Source organism: Benincasa hispida, chromosome 3, assembly GCF_027475165.1.
Source record: "Benincasa hispida cultivar pf3 chromosome 3, pf3_genome.v1.1, whole genome shotgun sequence".
Taxonomy (NCBI): Eukaryota; Viridiplantae; Streptophyta; class Magnoliopsida; order Cucurbitales; family Cucurbitaceae; genus Benincasa; species Benincasa hispida.
Window position 1 is genome coordinate 7,010,802 of NC_143480.1, and position 25,005 is coordinate 7,035,806.

At 36.3% G+C, this 25,005-nt stretch overlaps 1 long non-coding RNA gene across 1 annotated transcript; it reads left to right on the plus strand.

Annotated features, from left to right (window-relative positions):
* The first annotated feature begins 15,236 nt into the window (after positions 1-15,236).
* On the plus strand, positions 15,237-24,375 carry LOC120073714 (uncharacterized). The gene is made up of 3 exons (XR_016528838.1): positions 15,237-15,445; positions 23,308-24,034; positions 24,139-24,375. It is a non-coding gene; the product is annotated as an uncharacterized LOC120073714 (long non-coding RNA).
* Positions 24,376-25,005: the final 630 nt, after the last annotated feature.

Here is a 25,005-nt window from a genome sequence, read left to right on the forward strand (position 1 = left end):
CCTCCGTATATTTTGAATGTGTCGATGTGCTAACTAACCAAATTTTCTAACGATCATAAAACCATTGTTGTATCAAACACCTTATGTATTCTAGTAACATTGTTATTGGCAATTTCCTCGCTTCTTTCATCAACAAATTGAAATAGTCAACACTATTGTTCATAATGTTATCATATCGATTTGCATATTGATAACATCATGCCCACCACTCGACATGCGCGTCCTCCAAATACCTTCAAAGGCTACCATTCTTGAACTTCAGTATTTGGTCCCAAAATATTTTGAAAGCAGATTTCCGATACGCTCTTGCTGCACTATCAAACAATTTGCCCACCGCCTCATCCTTAAAGTTTTTATTGATATTCCTCTTTATGTGGAATGTACAAAGTTCATGAAATGTTGTTAGGAATACAATATCAACTGCATTGGTGATAGTTTGGTGTCGATCTGAAACAAATACAAGATTAGGGCATTCTCCAATTGTAGCTTTCAAACTCGTCATAAACCATTTTCATGATCTGTCAGTCTCATGGTCGATGATAGCATATGCTAGAGCATACATTTGGTTATTACCATCCATTGCAACACAAACCAACATTGTGCCTTTGTACTTACCCTTCAAATGAGTGTCATCAACATAACATATGCCAAAGCGTACACCTGGTTATTACCATCCATTGCAACACCAACCAACATTGTGCCTTTGTATTTGCCCTTCAAATGAGTGTCATCAACAACGATCATTGGATGAAAACTCTTAAATCCTCTTAAGTACGAACCTAATGCCATGAACATATATTTGAAGTATTGAGATTCTTCAAGTTCAATCTAAAAAATGGTCCCCAAATTTTCAACCTTTAAACCTTCACCATAAGCATGCAACAAGGCGTAAGATTCCTCGGGGGTACCCCTTGCAAGAGCGAAAGCAGTTTCTCTTGCATGTCATGCCTTGTCATTACTTATGTTCACACCATATTTAGGCCATATATCCTTAATGATATGGCACGAGGTTTTAGCATGACCAACACTGAACTTTTCTTTGATTAACTGGCCAATTAAAAACGCACTAGCTTGCCTATGGTCATGATTAAGGACTTAATCGAGCATGTGCAGGTAATTGTATATTTGTGGATCTTGAAAATTTCACAACCATCCATTCTAACTGCACATACTCCCCACTTATATATCTCGTGGATACATTGTACACTATATAGTTTTTTTGTTTTATTTCCTAACCTGAAACTCAAAATTATTCTTTATGGCAAACATTGACAACCTCATTTTGAAATCGTTCTTGCAAAAGAAAATTTGGCCTTCCTCAATATCCAATCCAGATGAAGACTGCAATTGCATGATCAACTCTTCAGTTCTCATAGTATTCGCAGATGGTCAAACTTCAGGAGGGAAACTCTCTTCTACTGCCTCAGTTATCCGATGCACATTACCTATAAAATGACCAAAGTCATTATGGAGAATCAGGGTCGGAGTAAGGACAGAACCCACACTTTCAGTAGCCGGAGTATCATTTACAACATTCTCATTCACAACATTCTCATTCACAACATCCTCATTCACAACATTCTCATTCACAACGTTCTCATTCACAACATTCTCATTACGGTCCCTTTTCTGGCCATGAGTATACAAGTCCCATGTATTCATGTTGTCGTCTCCCATTGACACCACCGATGAAAAAGTATCTTGTTCATTATTAATATCACCCACACGTATTGGGTCACATTACGCCTCAATGTCATCGAATTCTGCCACTTGATGGATTTTATCAACACTTAACATCATGGTCGTTCATAGAAAATACAGGAGGACATTCACAATTCAATTTATATTTCACCCTTATTATCAAGTTGAACTATAAAGAATCAATTTCCATAAGATCAAACAATCGATCTCTTAATTCACTAACTTCAATATCATTGGCACTAGGATGGCCTTCAAACATCCTCCATCATAGAATTCTTCCGTCTCATCCTATGACCCTCCATATCGAACAAACAGCTGCTTCTCATCCATTCTTTAATACATAAATGAGTAAAATTAAAATTTTAGATTCTATTAAACTCTCGTTTCTTCCTCTCGTTAACTATCTTCATTTTTCTCGTTTATATATTTGACATGATCACTATCACGACTCGTACGATTTAAGAAGAATTAATGCTTCTACTGGAGGAACTCTTATACAAGAGTACCTATGAGCAGAAGTGGATCTTTCTAATTCATTGTGACATAATTTCTACATATACATTCACACATACAAATATGCATTAACAACACTAATTACTGGCATGCGTAAAGGATAAATGACAAGAGAACGTGTAAACATACCAATTGAAGACTTTCTTCTCAACAAGACTCGCTCTCTTCGCGAACAAACTCCTCTTGCTCTCGCTAGACCAGCAAACAATCATCTAGCAACACCCCGGTTGTCTACACGAACGGCTTCGCACAAACAGCAGGAAAAATGGGACGACACCACCACTCGGAGCCCTCAGTATTCTTGGAATGAGAATCCAAAGTGTGGGCTTTGTTCGGATTAGGTAGAGATGAGAAGGAAAGGCTATCGTGTGCAAAGATTAAGCAAGTGGAAAAAAGAACGACTATCGTACAGTCGGGGTGCTTGATCGTTTAGACGAATTACACGATCGTGTAGGAAAAGCAAGGTGATCGTCTATACGATCGTTTAGAAAGGCTTGGGCACTAAACGATCGTTTAGAGAATGGTAAGCGGTCGTTTATAAAAGCGCGGGTGTGGATGTGCAGTCGTTTAGTAAATGTGAGCTTATCGTATATGCTCTCAATTACTAAGCCATAGAATGCCAATCTATTCTTCAGTTACGAAAACTGAATTGAACTTCCCACTAACACATGAATACGGAGAAAACGCCGACCAATTATCTCATAACTGTCCAATTAATAAAATAATAAATATAATCATATTATATTCAAAACCTATAGTTTGATATCATATATCAACCATAGTGTTTTCTCCTCTACTTGATATAAATCATATTTATATCCAATTTCCTTCAATTTAATGTATCTCATACATCTAGTCAATCATATCATATATAATTAACCAGTTCAATTATATCATATATAATCGAGCTCCTTCTTATCAATTTGAACATTTCAAACTGACCCAAAAACTCATTCCACACTTGTATCCAAGCTACCAAGTGGACCTTATGAACCTGTGGCTCGAAGCTCCAACAGTACGTGAATAGCTGGCTAAACTTCTTAGCCATGAGATCCACCATCCGTTAACTGTCAAGCATTCTACTAAAGACCAACGCTGAACTCTTCTTACCACAGATCTATTTCTATGTCCATCAGATATAACCAATCATGAGTACGATAACCCTTCACAGATGTTCGTAAGTACAACTGGGTCAAATTACCGTTTGTCTCTATAGTTACATCTTACTCCTTAAGTACCACCAATCCCTCTAATGAACAATACAACATAATCCCACTATGTGTGAACACCTCTCGGGCCATGAGAAGATGTGTGGCGCCACATCGTTCAGGCCCTGGGATCAGCTCTTAAGGGAGCTATCTAGAACTCACAAACAAAGCGTCCCTATCACAGCTCATATGATTTAAGTAAATGAGAAACAACACAGTGCATGTTTATACTTACTTGGAGTGTGAAATTGCTTGTATATGTTGATTCAATAGTGATTAGAACATTACAAATTCGTATTTTTGGGAAACTTTTATAGCTAAATGTAATGGATTTTTTTAGAGAGAACGTGTTATGAGAATGGATGATACTCGATTTATTAAAAGTTTTGTTATCTTAATGGGACTTTTCTTGCATAACACTTTTCATTAAATTGATTTGAAAGATTTGTGGGTTTTTCGAAGTATTTGATAATTCGTACAACGACTATTAATTACATGAAAATTGGCAGAAAATTGATAAAGAACGAGATGCAGAAATGAAAGGAAAGAAGTTGATGTTAGAGTTTGAAATAGCGGAAGAAAAACGAATCATTAAGCATTCTAATTCATTAATTTTGGCTTTGAATTAAGCATGCTCATAAACTAACAAGAGAGTTTCATGAAATACCTTTGAAGATATACTTGAATCACGATTCCAGCTACAAATCTTCTCCAAATCAACTTGTGACCCACTACAAGGGCTTCCTTACTATCCTCTAGGTGCCTTGGATTGAGTTGTGGGACTCAAAATAAGTTTGAATTGATGGAACAAGGAGAAGAGGTTCTAGTTTTTCCAGCTGAAAACCTATCTTCAACCTTTGAAGTTTTTTAGCTTATTCACATGCTCAATTCCTCTCAATCATTCACGAACGCATCGAACAACATGATCTCCCTCTAACAAACAGAAAGAAACAATCAGATACTACCACTAGATTATCTTGGTATTCTCAGTGTGAGAATCCATGAGTGGTGGGCTCTGGCTTATTTTGGTTTGAGGGAAGGTTAAGAGTGGAGAAGAAGGACGATCGAGTAAATGAAAACACGATCGTGTAGAAGATGAAGTCTATCACATTGACAATGCACTCAATCGTATAGGCTCTCAAGTGATCGTATAGTAAGACTTTCTTACTCGATTACGAATATTGTCAATCTTTATTTTCAATTTGCCATAAAACCGTATAACTACCCACTAAGGGTGGTTATGTAGAAAAAGAAATTAATTATCATATAAATAAATATGATAACTAACTTATCATATTATATTTATAACCTATAGTTTTAATATTGCATCATATACAATATATAAACCATAGTTCTTTTTCTTTATTATATGACATTTAATATAAATCATATTTATATTAAATTTAATAACTATGAATCTAATTCATGAAAATTATATTTGAATCATATTCAAATATTAATTCCTCCAATCTAACAATAATATATCAAATACATTACATCAATTATATCATATATAATTGAATTAATTTAATTATATCATATATAATCAAATTCCCTCTCATTAATTTGAACATTTCAAATTAATCCAAAAACTGATTCTCAACTTAAATGTATTGAGCTACCAAGGGGACCTTAGGACCTGTAGCTTGAAGCTCCAACGGTACATGAATAACTGACTAAACTCTTTAATCACATTATCCACTATCTGTTAACTGTTGGGCACTCCACTAAAGACCGAAAACTGCACTCTTCGCACTACAAATATATTTATATATCCATTGGATATAACCAATCAATAGTACGATGACCCTTCACAAATCACTCGTAAGTACAGTTGGGCCAAATTACCATTTTTGCCCCCATAGTTACATTTAACTCCTTAAGTACCACTGATCCCTCTAATGAACAATAGATCATAGTCCCACTATGACTAAACCCCTCTCGGACCAAGAGAGGGTGTGGCGCCACATTGTTCAAGACTCGGAATCAGCCCTTAAGGGAACAATTTATCTACTTACCCCTACTTTGGGGAAGGAGTGAATTCCATCTTGTGTAGTTGAGTTCTCAGCTCCCCAATCAGACGAATCCCCAAAACCATAGGCTTGTTGAGTCGGCGATCTGGCCATTCTCACCTAGCAAATCAAAAGATCGCCCTCATAGGCAAGAGTTCACAACTCACTCAGGATTAAGGTCATGTTACCTATGATCATCCTAGTGAAATGAAAGTCTCAATTATGAACGACATTAGATAACGAGACTAAACATTTCGTAGTCTAGTCTTATAAAAACTCCTTTGTATAGAATATCTCTACTTGCATGTGTAATACGTGAATGACCAGGATCAGATCATCTGTAGCACTTTCTAACATTTGTAACACCTGCAAAGCGGGTCATACTCGTAGTGTCACAAGGATAAGATATCTAGCTTTATTCATATACTACAAACCATTTAGGTTATCACTTAAAACATGATCCACTTGTATGTCTCCACATACATGTTTAAGTTACAACAATAACTATGGATCTTAGTTTATTGATTTGTGGTTAATGTAACTAAAATATCAAATATTTCATAGACAATGTGAATAAAATATCATATATTATAAATCACAGAATGTTTGTTCATACAAGTATTTACAAACTACAGGACCCTACGAGATTTAGGGCATCGACCTAACAATCTCCCACTTGTCGTAAAGCTAGTGGGGTGTACAATATAATCAAATTACAAGTACACAAAACAATAAACTAGGGCACAAATGGCCAGTACAAGATCTTCCACTTGCCCTAGTCCAGCCATGGTCTGTCCCATAAACCCATACTCTATAGGTGACCCTCAAACACTATAATTATTAGAGCCTTCATAAACGAATCAGCAATGTCCCCTTGATACACAATCTCTCGGATGAGATGGTATTTCTGCTCAATGTGCTTTTCATGCTTATGACTTCGAGGCTCACGAGAATCGCTACAGCACCACTAATATCACAATAAAGGGTGATGGGCCTAGACATGTCTGGAACAACTTCCAAATCAGTCAGGAATTTCCTAAGTCAAACGGTCTCCTTAGCAGCTTCACAAGCCACTACATACCCGGCCTCCATAGTGGAGTCCGCGATGCACCCTTGCTTGGTGTTTGCCAAACTATAGCTCTTCCATTATGCGTGAACACTGATCCTGAAGTAGATTTTCCAGAATCCCTATCAGTCTGAAAATCAGAGTCCGTGTATTCTGTAAAGATCAAATCCTTAGAACCATACACAAGCATGTAGTCCCTCGTTCTCCGAAGATACTTGAGGATATTCTTGACGGTTGTCCAGTGACCATATTCTGGATTAGACTTGATGGAATATACAAGCACGTAACGAAAGCAAACAAAATCAATAAACACTCTAATTTGTTTTAATTTGAGTTCTAAAAGCATGCTTTTGCAAAAAAACATAAGTGGGTTTCAAGTTGAACTTACCTTTGATGAAATCTCCCTTATCCAAGCTATTCTTCACTTCAAATCAGCTCCAAATCGATAGTGAACCACCAAAAGATCTTCTCTACTATTCTCAGCCTTGAGTTTGAGTAGTGGAACTCAAATTTAAGTGAATTTGTGAAGTGAAATTCTGGGTTTTAGAGGGAGATGAAGATGAACTTCATAAAACCATTTTCTTCAGCAAAATTTCATAATGATTCTTCAATTAAGAGAGCTTTTATTCTTTTGTAGCATGCATGCACTTCATAGCCAGCAGCTACTTCTATATCAATGTGGGATGTGTTTATAGGAAGAACACCTCCTACTTGGAGGAAAAATGGGAAAAATCCACTTAGTTCATCTTTCAATTTAAAATAATCTTTTAATTTCCAAAATTAATCAAATTCAATTTTATTAATTCACAATTAACCAAATCTAATATTTTAATATTCAATTTCTCAAATTGAAATTTAAACTGAGAAATAAATTTGATTTTTAATTAATTAAACATAATTAATTAATTAATTAATTAATATCAAATATTAAATTAATCACACACCTAATATTAAACATGAATCTTATTCATGTAATTAATATTTAAATATTATAAACTCTCCAATTTCGTTTAATTTCAATAAATAAACGTTAAATAATTATATCAAATATAATTGTACAAACCCTAATTTGAATTTGAACCTATCCAAATTCAAACCCTAATTTCAATTTGAATATTTCAATTTGAAATTCAATTTGAACACTTCAAACTGATATCATTCCAAATTCACTCAATTTAATAATTCAAGGTGTTCATGTTTTACGAGATAGTAAAAGGACCTTATGGACCTACAAATCATGAGCTCTGATGATTAAGATTAATTGGCTAAAACTCTTTAGACCAAATTAATCAGTATTCGTTAACTATCAAGTCACACTACTATAGCTCGATTGTTACATTCTTCTCACTATAGATATATTTGTGTTTACATGATTTAACCATAACAAGTAAGTTGACCCTTCACAGGTTGTTTATAATAACGGTTGGATCAATATGCTGTTTTACCCCCGATATTACATCTTGTTCCTTAAGTTCCTACTGATTCTCTAATAAACAATTGGTTTATGATCTAATCAATAAATCGGATCCCTTTTGAGCCAGTGAGAGGGTGGGGCCCCTTGTTCAATGCCTAGATTCAGTACTTAAGAGAACAACCTTTCTTCTATCCCTAAATCGGGTAGGCGTGAATTCCGTCTTGCACCCTATGTCCCCAGCTATCTACCTGGTCTTATCCCTGAAATGGGAGGATTATTGAGCCAGCGCTGGTGAGCCAACCCTCACCCCATGCAAATCTAAGAATAATCCCGAATAGACAGGAGTTCATAGTTAGCTCAGGATTAAGATCGAGTTACCTAGGTCACCTAAGTGAAATAGTCAGTCTTAAATAGTAAATAGCATTATATATTAAGAGTGACTTATTTCTTGATCCGATCTTATGCAAACTTATTGCATAGGATGCCCCTGCTCCTCATGTCAATACATGAACGAATCTGGATCAATTCGTTTGTAGTATCTTTACAATAACTTGTAACAGCTACAGAGTAGGTTGCATCTAATAGTGTTACCAGAATAAGGTACTCAACCTTAATTATGTACTATAGACTATTTTGGCTATTTGCTTGAATTTTGATCCATTTTTATGTCTCTACATAAAGTTCAAGTATTCATGTAATAGCCGTGGATCTTAGTTTATAGAATTTAGATTTTCTGAATGCAATTAATAGATTCAATATCTTTATTGATAAAAGAATATGTTTAATTTTACAAACTATGAGTTTTAGGACATAAAACCCAACAAGACTGATATCTATTGACTATCTCCACGACATAGCAGATGTCAGGTCTAGTACATAACATCGCATACATCAAACTGCCAACGACAGATGCATAGGGACCCGTCCCATTTCCTCAACCTCTTGAGGTGTCTTAGGACACTGTTCCTTAGACAATGTAACTCCGTGCCTGAAAGGAAATAGGCCCCTCCTAGAGTTCCACATCGAGTACTTGATCAACATCTTGTCAATGTACGATGCCTGAGATAGTGTAAACATTTTGTTCTTTCGATCTCGAAAGATCTAAATCCCAAGAACAAATTGAGTCTCTCCCAAATCTTTCATTTCGAATTGGGTCGCTAGCCAGGTCTTAACTGAAGTCAGTAAGCCTACATCATTCCCAATGAGTAGGATATCGTCTATATATAACACTAGGAAAACTACTGAACTGTTGATGATTCTCTTATAGAAACAAGGCTCATCAATGTTTTAGTCAAAGCCATAAGATTTGGTCACAATATCAAACCTTATGTTCTAAGATAGAGATGTCTGTTTCAGTCCATAAATGGACCGATTCAGCTTACAAACCTTTTGCTCTTGACCATGGACTATGAATCCCTCGGCTTGCACCGTATAAATGGTCTCCTCAAGATTGCCATTCAGAAAAGTAGTCTTGACATCCATTTTCTATATCTCATAGTCATAATATAAGGTAATGGATAGGAGGATGCGGATTGACTTTAGCATGGAAACAGGTAAGAAAGTCTTCTGATAGTGGACTTTATCTACTTAGGTATAACCCTTTGTCATCAGTCTAGCCTTTAAAGTTTGCACCTTCCCATCAACACCCTGTTTCCTCTTGTAGATCCATTTACAATCTATAGGTTTAACCCCATCAGGTTGATTGAAAAGATCTCTAACTGAATTGCAGTACATAGATTCCATTTCGAGATCCATGACTTTGACCCTTTCATCTCTCTCAACATCCTCCATTACCTTCTTATAAGACAATGAATCCTAAACCTCACCATCAGCTACCATAGATAGGATTTCAGTTAAACCCATATAGCGAATATGTGAGTTCACAACCCTCCCACTACGTCGAGGCTCCCTCAACACTTTAGGTGGATTTGACTTACTAGATGAACCTACGTCAACAACTCTTATTAAGGTAGTAGGCTCTTCAACAACCCTTGTTGAAGATTTAATAGTTCCTTTGGAAAGCTTATTCAACACGATTTTGCTTCTAGGTCTATGCTCCCTTATATGATCCTCCTCAAGAAAAGTAACATTTTTCGATACAAACACTTCTTTAGGATCATAAAAATAACCCCCTCGGGTCCCTTTGAGGTAGCCTACAAATAAGCATAACCTTAAACGTGGTTCTAGTTTCTTAGGATTAGCCTCAAGCACATATGTTGGGCAACTCCAGATGCGGAAATGATGTAAACTAGCTTTACGACCATTCCACAACTCCAAAGGTGTTCTGGCAACACTCTTGGAGGGAACACAGTTCAGGATATAAGCTGTAGCCTCTACTGCAAAAACCCCAAAACGAGTCAGGTAAGGAAGTGTAACTCATCATCCAAACCATGTCCAATAGGGTTTGATTTCTCCTCTCTAATACACCATTTTGATGTGGTGTATCAGGTACTGAGAGTTGGGAAACTATTCCATGTTCTATCAAATAGTTCTGGAACTCAGAATCTAAAAACTCTCGACCTCGACCAGATCAAAGCGTTTTAATCGTTTTACTTAATGTGTTTTCAACTTCAACCTTGAATTATTTGAACTTTTCAAAAGACTCAGACTTATGTTGCATTAAATAGACGTACTCATACCTCGAATAATCATTAGTAAAAGTGAAATATTCATAGCCTCCCCTGGCTCGCACATTCATCGAACCACAAAGGTCTGTATGGACTAACTCTAGAGGCTTTTTGGCCCTATAACTTTTTCCAGTAAAAGGCCTTTTAGTCATTTTTGTCTTCAAGGTATGACTTTCCCACAGGTAAAGAATTTTCTTCTAATTTACTTAGAAGTTCATTCTTCACCAATCTCTCAATCCTATTGAGATTAATGTGCCCTAAACGTAGGTGCCAAAGTTGGGCATTTTCTTTAGGAGAAATTTTAAGTCGTTTGTTTTGAGTTACGACAATTTTAAACATCTCTGGAGGGAATTTGTTGCTAATGGCCTTAATACATACAAATTATTTTCCAGCTAAGCTGAACATATATCAACACCATGTTTCAAAATACACTTTATTTACTGAAAAATTAAGTGTATAGTTACATTCGAGTAAAGATTTTACATAAATTAAGTTCCTCTTTAACTCGGGAACTACATAAATATCATTCAGAATGATAAACCTATTCTATAAAGTCAACTAGAGGCCTCCCACTACTAGAGCTGAGACGACGTGCCCGGTTCCAACTCGCATTGTCATCTCACCAGTACCAAGTTGCTACCAGGAATTAGTTCCCTGAAATGAAGAACAAACATGGTTAGTGGCTTCAGAGTCAATAATCCAGACAGAATCATCATTCTCCACTAAACAAGTTTCCAAAACTAGTAAATTGTATTTACCTTGTTTGGCCTTATTCTTTTCAGCCAAATAACATGGGTAGTTTTGCTTCCAGTGCCCGTCCTGGTTGCAATGGAAACACTTTCCTTCGTCAACCCTCATTGGTTGCCTATCCCATGGAACAGCAGGTTGTGGGTTAGCAGGCGCCTTCCTCTTACCACTCTTCTTCTTCTTCCACTTTTTGGTGCCAGAAGTAGAAGATACAGACTTAGTTTCTGAGGTCGAACCTTTATGGAACTTTTTAGATGATGAAGCAATATGTGCCTCACCAACTTTCTTTTCCTTTCTTTTCAGCAAAGATTGAAACTCAACTCATTGAGTAGAGTTGTAAGGTTGTAATTAACCCTGTTCAAAACAGCATTGTTTACTAAATGAAGGAAGCTTTCTGGTAACAACTCTAGAATTATGCTAACCTAGCTAGCCTCATCGATGCTCGACCCGTTCATCTCCACCACGTCGAAGTGGACCATCATATTGAGAACATGTTCCCTCCTTCATCTGTGAGTTGAAGATGTACTTTAGAGCGTTGTGCCTGAGCTGTGTAGATGGTTGTTCGAACATTCCCCTTAAGGACTCCATGATCTCGCGTGTAGTGATCATCGGCTCATGCTTCTTGGCCAAAACGTCATTAAGGCTGGCCAGGATATACGCTCGGCCCTTTTTGCTCACCCGTGTTTAGCGCTCATACGCGTATCGAACATTTCGAGCAACGTTAGGAGGTGGAATAGGAGGACACTCCTCCATAAGGACGAACCTGAAGTCATCGATGATTAAAATCGTATTAATTGTATTCTTCCAACTAGCGTAATTCTCGTCAATCAATTTGTCGACGACAAGTAATGCAATAGTAGCAGTAGCCATAATGAAAGGTTGCTAAAAAATGAACAAACTTAATAAGGCTACTTGCATTAATCACTTTTAACACCAATTAAATTTTAGCAAAATATTTCTATTGTACCCTAAGTGACATCTATTTTTCAATAATGCTCTAGTGAGGCAGGACAAAAGTTTATCCAACTTAATGAGAGAGACCGAGGGATATGTTGTCATCATCTTGCTCCCACTTACTATGAACATACTCTCCATTCACCTTGGTATAGACCTACCCAAATGGCATTCGTAGGGAGACACTCTCAGGGTGCCTCGAGGTCGAGGATAGATCTCACGGTGTGAACTTTTAGGGAGAAACATGTAGAGGTAAAGTGAAGTATCATATACCCGAATTACCTCCTACTGAATGTTCTACCTAGGGATTCATTAACTTAGAAAATCCCGCTACTGATTTTAACTAAGTGGTTTGTTTAATTTGCTAAAAAACAATATTTGCTATTGATGATTAACAAAATTTGATTCAAGTCTTATTAAACACTTTAACAGACTATCATCAAATTTGCATGCATGTAACAAATGACAGTCCAGGAACCACCACGAGGGCTCCCCTACTATCCTTTAGGTGCCTTGGATTGAGCTGTGGGACTCAAAATAAGTTTCAATCGAGGGAACAAGGAGGAGAGGTTCCGGTTTTTCCAGCTGAAAACCTATCTTCAACATTTGAAGTCTTTCAGCTTATTCACCCAAATGCATGCTCAATTCCACTCAAATTCTTCAGTACATGACAATCATGCATGAACCATTGCTGCATGAATTGCAGCTCATGCGTGGATTGATGACTGAAAATTATGGTAGAATGTGTGTGAGCTTCTTGAATGGAAAGTGAAAAGATCCCACTTTTGGGAATTTTCATTTTTCATTTCTTTTTCAATTTTGATTTTCTAATTGATTTCTAAAATCAATTTTTATTTTCAAAAATAAAATATTATTAATTTTACAAAATTAATTCAATAATTAATTTTCTAATAAAATTAATAATAAACAATTAATTAAAAATTTAATTAATTTTAATTAATTCATTATCAAATATTAAATTAATTTAACACTAATTCCACCATCATGAATCCCTATTCTTGAATTTAATATTTAAATCATATTTAAATATTAATTGATTATCCAGTTTTATTTAATTCCAAAATTAAACGCGTAATATGTCACATATAGTTACTAATTTCTTTAATTCTAATTTGAACATTTTCAAATAACTTATCATGCTACTCTAAGGCTAATCTATTTGTGAGCTAGTAGGGGGACTTCGTGGACCTACAGATCATGGTTCCAATGATCCGAGATTAATTGACTAAATTTTTTACACCGAATTTGACCCTCATTCGTTAACTACTAGGTCAATCCACTAAAGCCCAGAGTTACACCCCCCCCTCACTATAGATGTATTGTGTTCTCTTGATATAACCATGATTAGTAAGTTAACTCTTCACAAGTTGTTTGTAATAATAGTTGGGTCAAATTACTATTTTACCCCCGATATTATCTCTTGTTCCTTAAGTCCCATTGATCTTCTAATGAACAATTGGTTTGTGATCCGATCATCAAACCGAGTTCCCCTCGAGCCAATGAAAGAGTGGGGCCCTTGTTCAAGACCTGGAGTCAGCACTTAAAGGAACAACTTCTGTACTATCCCTAAAAGCGGGTAGGAGTGAATTTCATCTTGCACCCTATGTCCCCAGCTATCTACCCAGTCTTACCCCTGAAATGGGAGGCTTATTGAGCCAGCAAGCCAACCCTCACCTATGCAAATCTAAAGATAATCTTGAATAAACAGGAGTTCATAGTTGCTCAGGATTAAAGTCAAGTTACCTAGGTCATCGCTTTGAAATAGTCAATCTTAAATAATAAACAATATCATAAAGTAAGAGTGAATTATTTCGTGGTCCGATCTTGTGCAAACTCATTGCACAGGATACCTCCACTCCTCATGCCGTGACATGTACGAATCAGGATCACTTCGCCTATAGCACTTTACAACTCCTTGTAACAACTACAAAGTGAGTCGCATCCAACAGTGTTACCAGAATAAGGCACTCAACCTTATTCATATACTATAGATCATTTTGACTATTTACTCAAATCTGATCCACTTTTATGTCTCTACATAAAGTTCAAGTATTCATGTAATAGTCATGGATCTTTTAGTTTATTGGATTTATTTCTAAAATGAAATAAACAATTCATATATTCAATAACAACTTATTGAATTTTCAGAATAAATTTAATGTTTACTAACCACGAGTTTTAGGACATAAAACCAAGCAGATGAAGTGAGAGGAATAAGGAAGTCAGACTAAAGTTGAGATTTAAAATGTTCGATTATTGTCTGAAGATAAATGAGAGGAAGGCACAAGAAGAAGAAGTAAAAAACGAGAGGAATGCACGAGAATTCGACGGTTTCTTCCAATGGGCATTCCAACGAGAGGAATGAGTCTGAAACAAGATGAACGAGTGAGAATATGTGATGCGTGCGTGACTTCGAGTGTTTTGGGGACCAAACGGACATTTCACACGTGGTTGACGTCATCAAAAGGCCAAAATTTAAGTATTTACGAAAGATGGGCCAAATTTTGAGTGGGTCTCAAAATTTGACCCGTCCGTACAAAATTTCCAGTATTCTAGTCCTGCTTTGTATACTATCTTAAGTAATAATTTTGTGAATTTATAAATAAAATAAAGTCTATCAAAATTATTAAAAGATTCAGGTAGATCATTTAAGGGTGGTTAGTGTTTGAGATAGCTTATTGGTTTTTCTTTTTTTCTTTCTTTTTTTTTTTTTTCAGAAAAAAGAAAGAAAGAAATGAAGAAGAAGAAGAAGATGGGTAATAGATTTAAATTAAAATTTGTCTTAGTCCTAAATTTTAAAAATTTTCGTTCCTAACATGATTGCGTCTGTTAAACCCGAAAAAAACTATTTGGGTCGAGAGTTTGAATGTTCAGTTCTTTTTTAAGTCCAATCCTAAGTTCTCTTCAGAATTTCATAGCCCGATTCTAAGATAAAGTAATTGAAAGATGTGGTGAAGGTTTTGCCACGTAGCTGATAAACACTCAATCACACTTCATTCTGATATTTTCAATTTCTCTCTCATGTTCTACTTTCTCTCTAGTTTCTCACACGAGTTCTTGATAATTTTGCCCAGATTTTGGATGAAGATTTCACATAGGAAGTATGCAAACAAAGAAAGGAGTAGAGAAGACGAGGAGCTACACACTGATTACAGCCATTGAGGCTTACGTCCACTTTCAAGGTATGATGTTCTTCTTTTATTTAAACCTTCTCAAGCTTTCACTTTGTTGTTTTTAAAGATTCACACATATGTACCTCAGTTCACTCTTTTGAATTAATAACAATACATATTTATAGTGAGTTGTAATAGAAAGTAATCTTGAGAAGTTATTTTTCTGTTTTTAGTTAACTTCTTTGATAGATGTTTTGCTTTCTGATGTGAGATGAGCTGGAATGTAGAGATTCAGCTGGAGCTTATAAATTTAGGGAAATTTTAGCTCATTTTCTCTTAACAGCATCAAGTGACAAAATTTATCAAGCTAATGAATATCTCTCTTGTTATTTTTTGAAGGAAGAAAATGATATATATAGAACTGAATACATTAGCAAACTAATTACACATCAATTACTAGAAATAATATGCTCAATGTATAATGTTCAAACTCAAATGAAAACATGGTGTAACAAGACTTAGATATGAAAATAAACAAAGACTTGAAAGAATTTCAAAACCTTTGGAGACTTCACAACTTAGTTGAGGCATGCTTTCTGATAAGCGTTGTCCTGAAGACAGTTATTTGTTTTGGACGAGCTGCAAGCAAACTACAACGATTGTCTCAACAAGATACAACAACTAACTCCGGTAGAACTACAACCTCAAATCAAGTAATTCTGACAGAACTACTGAATAATTGCTTTTAATATAATTTAAAAGTTTCCAAATAATTAATTTATTCAATTTTATGTTTCAATATTCAATTAAGTAGGTAGCATATAAAAAACACAATATTTTACCAAGATCCAAAAATAAAAATAAAATAAAATAATATTTTACCTTCACTTTCGGTGTAAAGTGATACTTAATTAAAGCTTACTGGTCTAATTGCCTGTATAAAGTGATACTTGATTAAATGTTCTTTGTGCATGGATTATGCATGTTATTTTCCTTATGAAAAAACTACAATTCCTTTTTTTAAATATTTAAAGAATTATTTTTTAGGGTGTAAAGAGAGGGAAAGCAGATTTATTTAGGGGATGTTTGACAACCAAAGAGAATTGGATTGAGTTGGTATTTTTTACCAACTCAATGTTTGAAAACCAACTTTAAATGTTGGTTGGATTGAGTTGGTTATTTTACCAACTCACCCCAATTCTCTCTCCCTCTAATATTTTTAATGGTTCCACCCATCTGTCTTCATTGGCGATTACCACCATACTCTGATGATCACCTTCGGGTTGCCAACTCCAACGACCAACTCCAAGCTCTGACAACCACCTTTGATGACACTCCGGCAACCAATCCGACAACTACCTTGGTACAAAAAAACTCTGACTTCTACATTCGCACGACCAACTTCGACGAAGAACGTCGGACTCTACCAACCACCTCCGATGAAAACTCTTGCTACTAACTCCAACGACTACCTTCGCACAAGCAACTTCAGCGACAGACTCTGCCTACCACCTTCGTGTGCCCAACTTTGACGACCACTAATAAAAATAAAATGGTGGGTTTAATTGCCCACCATTTTATCACTCTCATTCTCACCCATTTCCTCATGTGTTTTCATTACTCTCCCAATTCCCTCAATTACTTTGTCATTTCTTTCTCTCTCATGCTCTCTTCACATTTACTCATCTTCTCTCTTCTTTCACCGTCTGGTTCATCTTTCTCATTTTCTCTCTTCTTTCTCTGTCTGGCTCGTATGAGTTTTATTTTTCCTTTTCTTTCTCAACTCCTCCTTTCTCTCTTTTTGATTTTCTTTCGGTTTTATTTTTCCTTTTCTTTCTCAACCCCTTCTTTCTCTTTTTTTGATTTTCTTTCTATGATTGTTCTTTTAGATCTAATTATTCTTCTTCTATTTCATTTTTTTCTTAGATCTAAAACATATTACATACGATGTCCTACTATTGTTTCACTAAACAAAAGTTCAACGTATGTTTTAAACAACTTATCCCTTGATATTTTTAAATATTACATAATTCTAATGAAATAGTAGGATTTAAAATTATGGCTCGATTTTTTTTTTTTTTTAGAAAAGATAGTTTGTACATTGATGCAACATAATAGTAGAAAAATATACATCAATATTTCTCAAATCATTTCACCGATTTTAGAAAAAGGTAAATCCATATTCCACAAACTGGTCAAAAAATACTATCTAATAGTTGGTTTTATGATTTAAATTGTAAGATTTTTATTTTTATTTAAGATTAACACTTAAGTATCACCCCTTCTATCTAAAACAATGTCAATAATTTTATTTGATGGTATTAATCCTTTCAGTTTTTTTTTTTTTAATTTTTACGGTAATTAATGATTAAGTTGAGTTTTTTAATGGAATAATCACTATTATTTGAATGTTTAAAAAATTGAATTCAAAATTTTGAGTTTTGTATATGAATACTTTGTAGAAAATTTATTATGTTTTAAGAATGGAAAAAAATTGGAAGCTTTTTTATCTCAGAAAAGTTAGAAAAATATGTGTATAGTTGAAAATTAAAAACAATAATAGCAAAAAAAAAAAAAAAAAAAAAAGACAAAATCAATTTCATTTGCAAAAATAGTACCAGATACCCCAACTCAACTCTGCATCCAAACACAAACAATAATTACCAACTTAACTCTGCACACAAAACACAAACAATGTAACTCTCCAAGCAAATTAAAGGTGTTAATACTGATACTGTGAAGAGTTCTACTGATACTGTGAATGTGGCTGCTGTTTATGCCTCTAATACTGTGTCTGAAAGCGTGCTCTTTGGAGGTCGTTGGTTGATATTTTCTCTAATTGGTAAATTAGACAGGCGGTTATGGGTGAATTTAATGATATTCGTAATCCTTCGGAGGCTTTTGGGGGTAATTCCTGTAGAGGGAGATGGAGGAGTTTGATAGGGTTATTCTTGAGGCTGATCTAGTGGAATTGGGTGTTCATGGGATCTGTTTACATGGACGAGTAAGGTTAAAGGAGCTAGTATTTTCTGCCGCTTAGATAGGTTCCTAGTGAGTGAGTTGTGGACTGATCATGGTCCTCATATTGAGGTTAGAGTGAAGTCATGGAGGAATTTTTTATCATTGCCTCATTTTGTTTAACATTGATGGTTGTGTTGCTCGTCTGGTACCCATACTTTGGTATTTTAATGATTGAGCCAATTTTGCTGATTTCACGGTTGTCGTTGCCTCTATTTGGAAGACTCATCATGGAGTGTCCTCTTTGGTTAGTTTGACGAGGAATTTGAAGACCTTAAAGCTGGTGTTTCTGTTGGGGTTTGTGCTCTAAAGTTTCGTGTCCTGTAGTTTGTAAACAACTTTGTAAGAACACTTGTGATGTATAATATATATAATATTTACTTCAGTTCTTGACTTTGTACATTTATATGTTTTTATTTTACCACAAACCAATAAACTTAATATCTCTGGTTTTCTTTATGTAACTTAAGCATGTATGTAGTGACATACAAGTGGATCATGTCTTAAGTGACAACCAAAAGAGCCTGTAGTATATGGATATAGGAGGGAAACCTTATCTTGGTAACACTATGGACGCGGCTCGCTTTGCGGAATTGTTACAAGTGTTGTGACTTGTCACAGATGGTCTGATCCTGATCATTCGTGTAGTGGACATGTGAGCGAGGGCGTTCTATACAAAGAGTTTGTATAAGACCTGACCTCGAAGTGTTAATGTTTCGTCATATAACTCCATTCATGACTGAGACTTCACTTCACTATGATGACCATAGGTAACATGACCTCAATCCTGAGTGAGTTGGAAACTCCTGCCATTAATGGCGGTCATTTGATTTGCATGGGTGCGAGTGGCCAGAGCACCGAATCAAACCTACCACTTTGGGGATTCATCTGATTTGGGAGCTGGGAACTCAGTTTCACAAGATGGAGTTCACTCTTTCCCCAAAGTAGCGGTAAGTAGATAGATTGCTCTCATAAGGGCTGATCCCGGGGCTTGAACGATGTAGCGCCACACACCTTCTCATGGCCCGAGAGGTGTTTACACATAGTAGGACTATGTTGTATTGTTCATTAGAGGGATCAGTGGTACTTAAGGAGGAAGATGTAATTACAAGGGCAAAACGAAAAATTGGCCTGCTGTAATTACGAACATCTGTGAAAGGTCATCGTACTAATGATTGATTATATCCAATAGACATAGAAATATATCTTTGACAAGAAGAGTTCAACTGTCGATCTTTAATGGAATGCCTGGCAATTAACAGATGATGGATATCGTGACTAAGAGTTTAGTCAGCTATTCACGTACTGTTGGAGCTTCGAGCCAAAAGTCCATAAGGTCCCCTTGGCAGCTTGGATACAAGTTGAGAGTCAATTTTTGGGTCAGTTTGAAATGTTCAAATTGACAAGAGGGAGTCGATTATATATGATATAATTAGACTAGTTAATTATATATGATATAATTAGACTAGTTAATTATATATGATATAATTAACTTTATGTATGAGATACATTAATTTGGAGGAAGTTGAATATAAATATGATTTATATCTAGTGGAGAAAAAATACTATAATTAATATATGATATTAATTCATATCTTATGAATATGATGAGATCACATTCATTGGACGGTTAAAAGGGAAATGGGATGGCGTCTCTTCTGTTTTAATAATGGATCAGTGAGTTGAAAGATCACTTTGAGATGCATAAATAGCTCACGGTGTGTTAAGCATGAGATGTGCGGACATTGTGTTTCAAAGTGTGTCATCGCTTAGAAAATTAGTGTCTATGCGATAGTGCTTGCACAATCGCTTACCTATACGATATTGCTAAGCGATCGCTTAACGATTACACCCACGCACGCTATTTACTAAAGGATCGTTTAGCTTCCGACATTTACTAAATGATCGTATAGACGATCGTTAATTTTTTTTTCTACACAATCGTTTAGACGATTGCTTACCTTTTCCTACACGATCATTTAGATGATTGCTTATAGTTTTCCTACACGATCGTATACTTCACCTAAATGATCAAGCATCTTATCTATATGATAGACGATTTCATTTCCCATTTGCTTGATCGTTGTATACGATCCCTCTTCCTCCTACCCTCTACCAAATTTGAACAAAGCCCACACTTTGGATTCTCACTCCAAGAATACTGAGGACTCTAAGTGGTGGTGTCATCTCTGTTTCCTTCTGTTCGTGTGGAGATTGTTCGAGGTAGACGATTGGGTTTTAGATTCATTGTGAAGAAGAAGTCTTCAACTAGTATGATCTCTCGATCTCTTTAGCAGTATGAATGCATAATAGTATGTTTGAATGTATATGTTGTAATTCTGTCACAATGAATTGGAAAGATCCGCTTCCACTCGTAGGTACTCTTAAATAAGAGTTCCTTCAGTTTCGTTCTACTTTTGGTATGCATATTGAGGGTATGAGATGTTTGACGCGGGAGGCTAGAGGTAGAATGGAGTCTGTTCAAGATGCTGTGGAACGTGGCCCATCTTATGAGTTTTTTATTGGTGAGGCTGCCTCAACGATTAAGAAGTTTTGGAGGTTAGCAAGATTGGAGGAGGCTTCACTTCGTCAGAAGTCTCGTGTTTGGTGGTTAGAGTTGGGGGATTAGAACACGTCATTCTTTCATCGATCAGTTCGGACGCAGTATGTTAGAAATGGTTTATTCTCAGTGAATAATTCTGATGGGATTTGTCAGTCGTCTCATAGCAGGGTGGCAGATGTGGTTGTTAAATACTTTAATGGGGGTTTGGGGACACAGAATTTGGGGTATAAGGATTTTACGATACAGATTGATGAGATCGTGCAGTTTCAGTAGCCTGATGAATGTCTAAGGGACATGTGCAGTCCTGTTACTAGGGAGGAGGTACGTAATGCTCTGTTTTCTATGAAATCAGGGATAGCTCCTGGCCCGGATGGTTATCCTATGGAGTTCTATAAATCTGCTTGGAGTGTGGTTAGGGAGGATTTTTGCTTGGCTGTGCGCTATTTCTTTGATACCTGTTATCCTCCCTATAAGGTAAATGCCATGGCTCTTACCTTGATCCTTAAACGTTCTGGTGCTAATTGTATGGAGGATTTTCACCCTATTCCTTATTGTAATTGTTGGGGTTGATGCAATAAAGTCTCGTGTCCTGTAGTTTGTAAACAGTTTGTACGAACGCTTGTGTTGTTAATATATGATATTTACTTCACATCTTGTATTTTTGCTCAATTACTTATTTTATTTGCTTTACCACAAACCAATAAACATAAAATCTCTGGTTATTTGTATGTGACTCAAACATGTATGTGGTGACATACAAATGGATCATGTCTTGAGTGATAACCAAAATGGTTTGTAGTATATGTATATAAGAGAGAAACTTATCCTGGTAATGCTACGGATGCGACCCGCTTTGTAGAATGGTCACAAGTGTTATGACTTGTCACAGATGGTTTGATCCTGATCATTTGTGTTGGGGACATGCGAGCAGGGGTGTCTTATACAAAAAGTTTATATAAGACCTGACCACGAAATGTTAACGTCTCGTTATATAACACAGTACATGACAGAGACTTCGCTTTACTAGGATGACTATAGGTAACATGACCTCAATCCTGAGTGAGTTAGGAACTCCTGCCATTGAGGGCGGTCCTTTGATTTGTATGGGTGTGAGTGGCCAGGTCGCCGATTCAAACCTACCATTTTGGGGATTCGGCTGATTTGGGAGCTGGGAACTCAGCTACACAAGATGGAATTCACTCCTTCCCTAAGGTAGGGGTAAGTAGATAGATGGCTCCCTTAAGCGTTGATTTCAGGGCTTAAACGATGTGGTGCCACACACCTTCTCCTGGCCCGAGAGATGTTCACACATAGTTGGACTATGTTATATTGTACATTAGAGGAATCAGTGGTACTTAAGGAGTGAGATGTAACTACAAGGGTAAAACGGTAAATTGGCCCAATTGTACTTACGAGCATCTGTGAAGGGTCATCATACTCATGATTGGTTATATCCGATGGACACAGAAATATATCTGTGGTAAGAAGAGTTCAGTTGTTGGTCTTTAGTGGAATCACTAACAGTTAACGGATGGTGGATCTCGTGGCTAAAGAGTTTAGTCAGCTATTCACGTACCATTGGAGCTTCGAGCCACAGGTCCATTAGGTCCCCTGGGTAGCTTGGATAAAGTCGAGTACCAGTATCTAGGTTAATTTGAAATATTCAAATTGAAAAGAGGAAGTTCGAATATATATGATATAATTGGGCTGGTTAATTATATATGATATAATTGGCAAATATATGAGATACATTATTTTGTAGGAAATTAGATATAAATATGATTTATATCAAGTAGAGGAGAAAATACTATAGTAGATATGTGATATGAAACTATAGGATATAAATATAATATGATTATATTTATTAATTAATTAATTGATTAATTATATGATAATTAATCATTTTTTTCCACGTTCGGACGTGGGTAGTGGGCAGCATTGGTTATGATAACCGATGGGTTAAAAATGAAAAAAAATTTCATTTTGAATAGTACATTCAATATTTCTTCTCCCGCCCACAAGATTTTGTGAAACGATCGCCTGAGAGCCTATACGATAGTTGCTTCTTCGTCTAAACGATCATCTACCTCGCGATATATCTAAACGATCGTATATGTTTTTCCTAAATGATCGTTTAGCATTTCCTACACGATCGTGTAGCTCCTCTATGCGCTTCTCTATGCGATAAGCACTTCTGCTATACGATAGCACTGTTTTCTCTCCCACTTGCTTATCGCCTACATGATTCGTTTGTCCTCCGTCCTCTACCAAATTCACCAAAGCCCACTTTTTGGGTTTTCACTCTGAGAATACCCGGAGCTCATTAGTGGTGGTTTCTTCCCCGTTGCAGCGTTCGTGTTCGCATTGATCGTGCTATTGCAGTCAACGTTTCCGCCGGGTGTTGGTAGATCTGTTGGAGGGATCCGCTGCGTTGGAGTTCTAAAGTTCGAAGATAGTCTTCAACTAGTATGGAACCCTTTCCCTGTTAATTATCTTGTTCTGAGCATGCCGATAATTAGATTTATTCGCATAACTGTATGTGTTGAATGTATATAATATTTATTTCGATCACGGTGAGATTGGAGCGATCTGAACACGCTCATGGAACTCTCGGTATGAAATCCTTCAATTGGTATCAGAGCCAGGTTAGCATAATCCTGCATTCTTTGCCAGAGAGCTTCCTGCACTTTGTTAGTAATGTGATTCTTAACAAAGTGAAGTATAACCTTACAACTCTCCTCAACGAGTTACAGACATATCAATCTTTACTGAAAAGTAAGAAGAGGCGGAAGGGTGAGGCAAATGTTGTTTCATCCTCCAGGACGTTCCATAGAGTTTCGACCTCAAGAACTAAGTCTGCACCTTCTGCTTCTAACTTTGTAAAGGGGAAGAAGAAAAAGGGTGGTAAGGGAAAAGGGAAGGCACCTACTAATCCACCGTCTGTCGCTCCAAGGAGGCATCCACGAGTTGCTAAAGGAAAGTGTTTCCATTGCAACTAAGATGGATACTAGAAGAGGAACTGTCCTCGGTATCTGAAAGAGAAAAAGCAGTCAAGGCTAAGGCCAAGGCCGATAAAGGTAAATATGATTTACTTGTGCTTGAAACTTGTTTAGTGGAGAATGATGATTCTACCTGGATAGTTGATTCAGGCGCCACTAACCATGTTTGTTCTTCTTTTCAGGGGATTAGATCTTGGCGACAGCTGGAGGCTGGTGAGATGACGATGCGAGTAGGCACCGGGAACATCGTCTCAGCTGTGGCAGTGAGAGGACTTCAGTTAGCTTTACAGAATAGGTTTCTTATTTTAAATGATGTATATATTATTTCTGAACTAAAAAGGAACCTTATTTCTGTAAAGTGTTTATTGCAATGTAAGTATACTGTCTCTTTTGATTTGAATAAAGCATTTATTCATAAAGATGATGTTTTTATTTGCACAACAAATATGGAATCAAATTTATATGTGTTAAGGCCGTTAGCCATTAATTCTCTCCATAATACTGAAATGTTCAGAACTGCCATAACTCAATCAAAATGTCGACGAATTTCTCCAAAAGAAAATGCCCAACTTTGGCATCTATGTTTAGAGCACATGAATCTCAATAGGATTAAGAGATTGGTGAAGAATGAACTTCAAAGTGAGTTAGAAGAAAATTCTTTGCCAATGTGTGAATCTTGCCTTGAGGGTAAGATGACTAAATGACCTTTTACTGGAAAAGGCTCTAGAGTCAATGAGACTCTTGAGTTAATACATTCTGACCTTTGTGGTCCTATGAATGTGCGAGCCCGAGGTGGCTATGAGTATTTTGTCAGTTTTACTGATGATTACTCCAGGTACGGGTATGTTTTTCTTATGCAACGGAAGTCTGAATCCTTTGAAAAGTTCAAAGAGTTCAAGGCTAAAGTTGAAAATGCATTGGATAGACGGATTAAAACACTTTGATTGGATTGGGGTGGAGAGTTTTTGAACTCCAAAGTCCAGGACTATTTGATAGAACATGGAATTGTTTCCCAACTCTCAACGTCGGGTACACCTCAGCAGAATGGT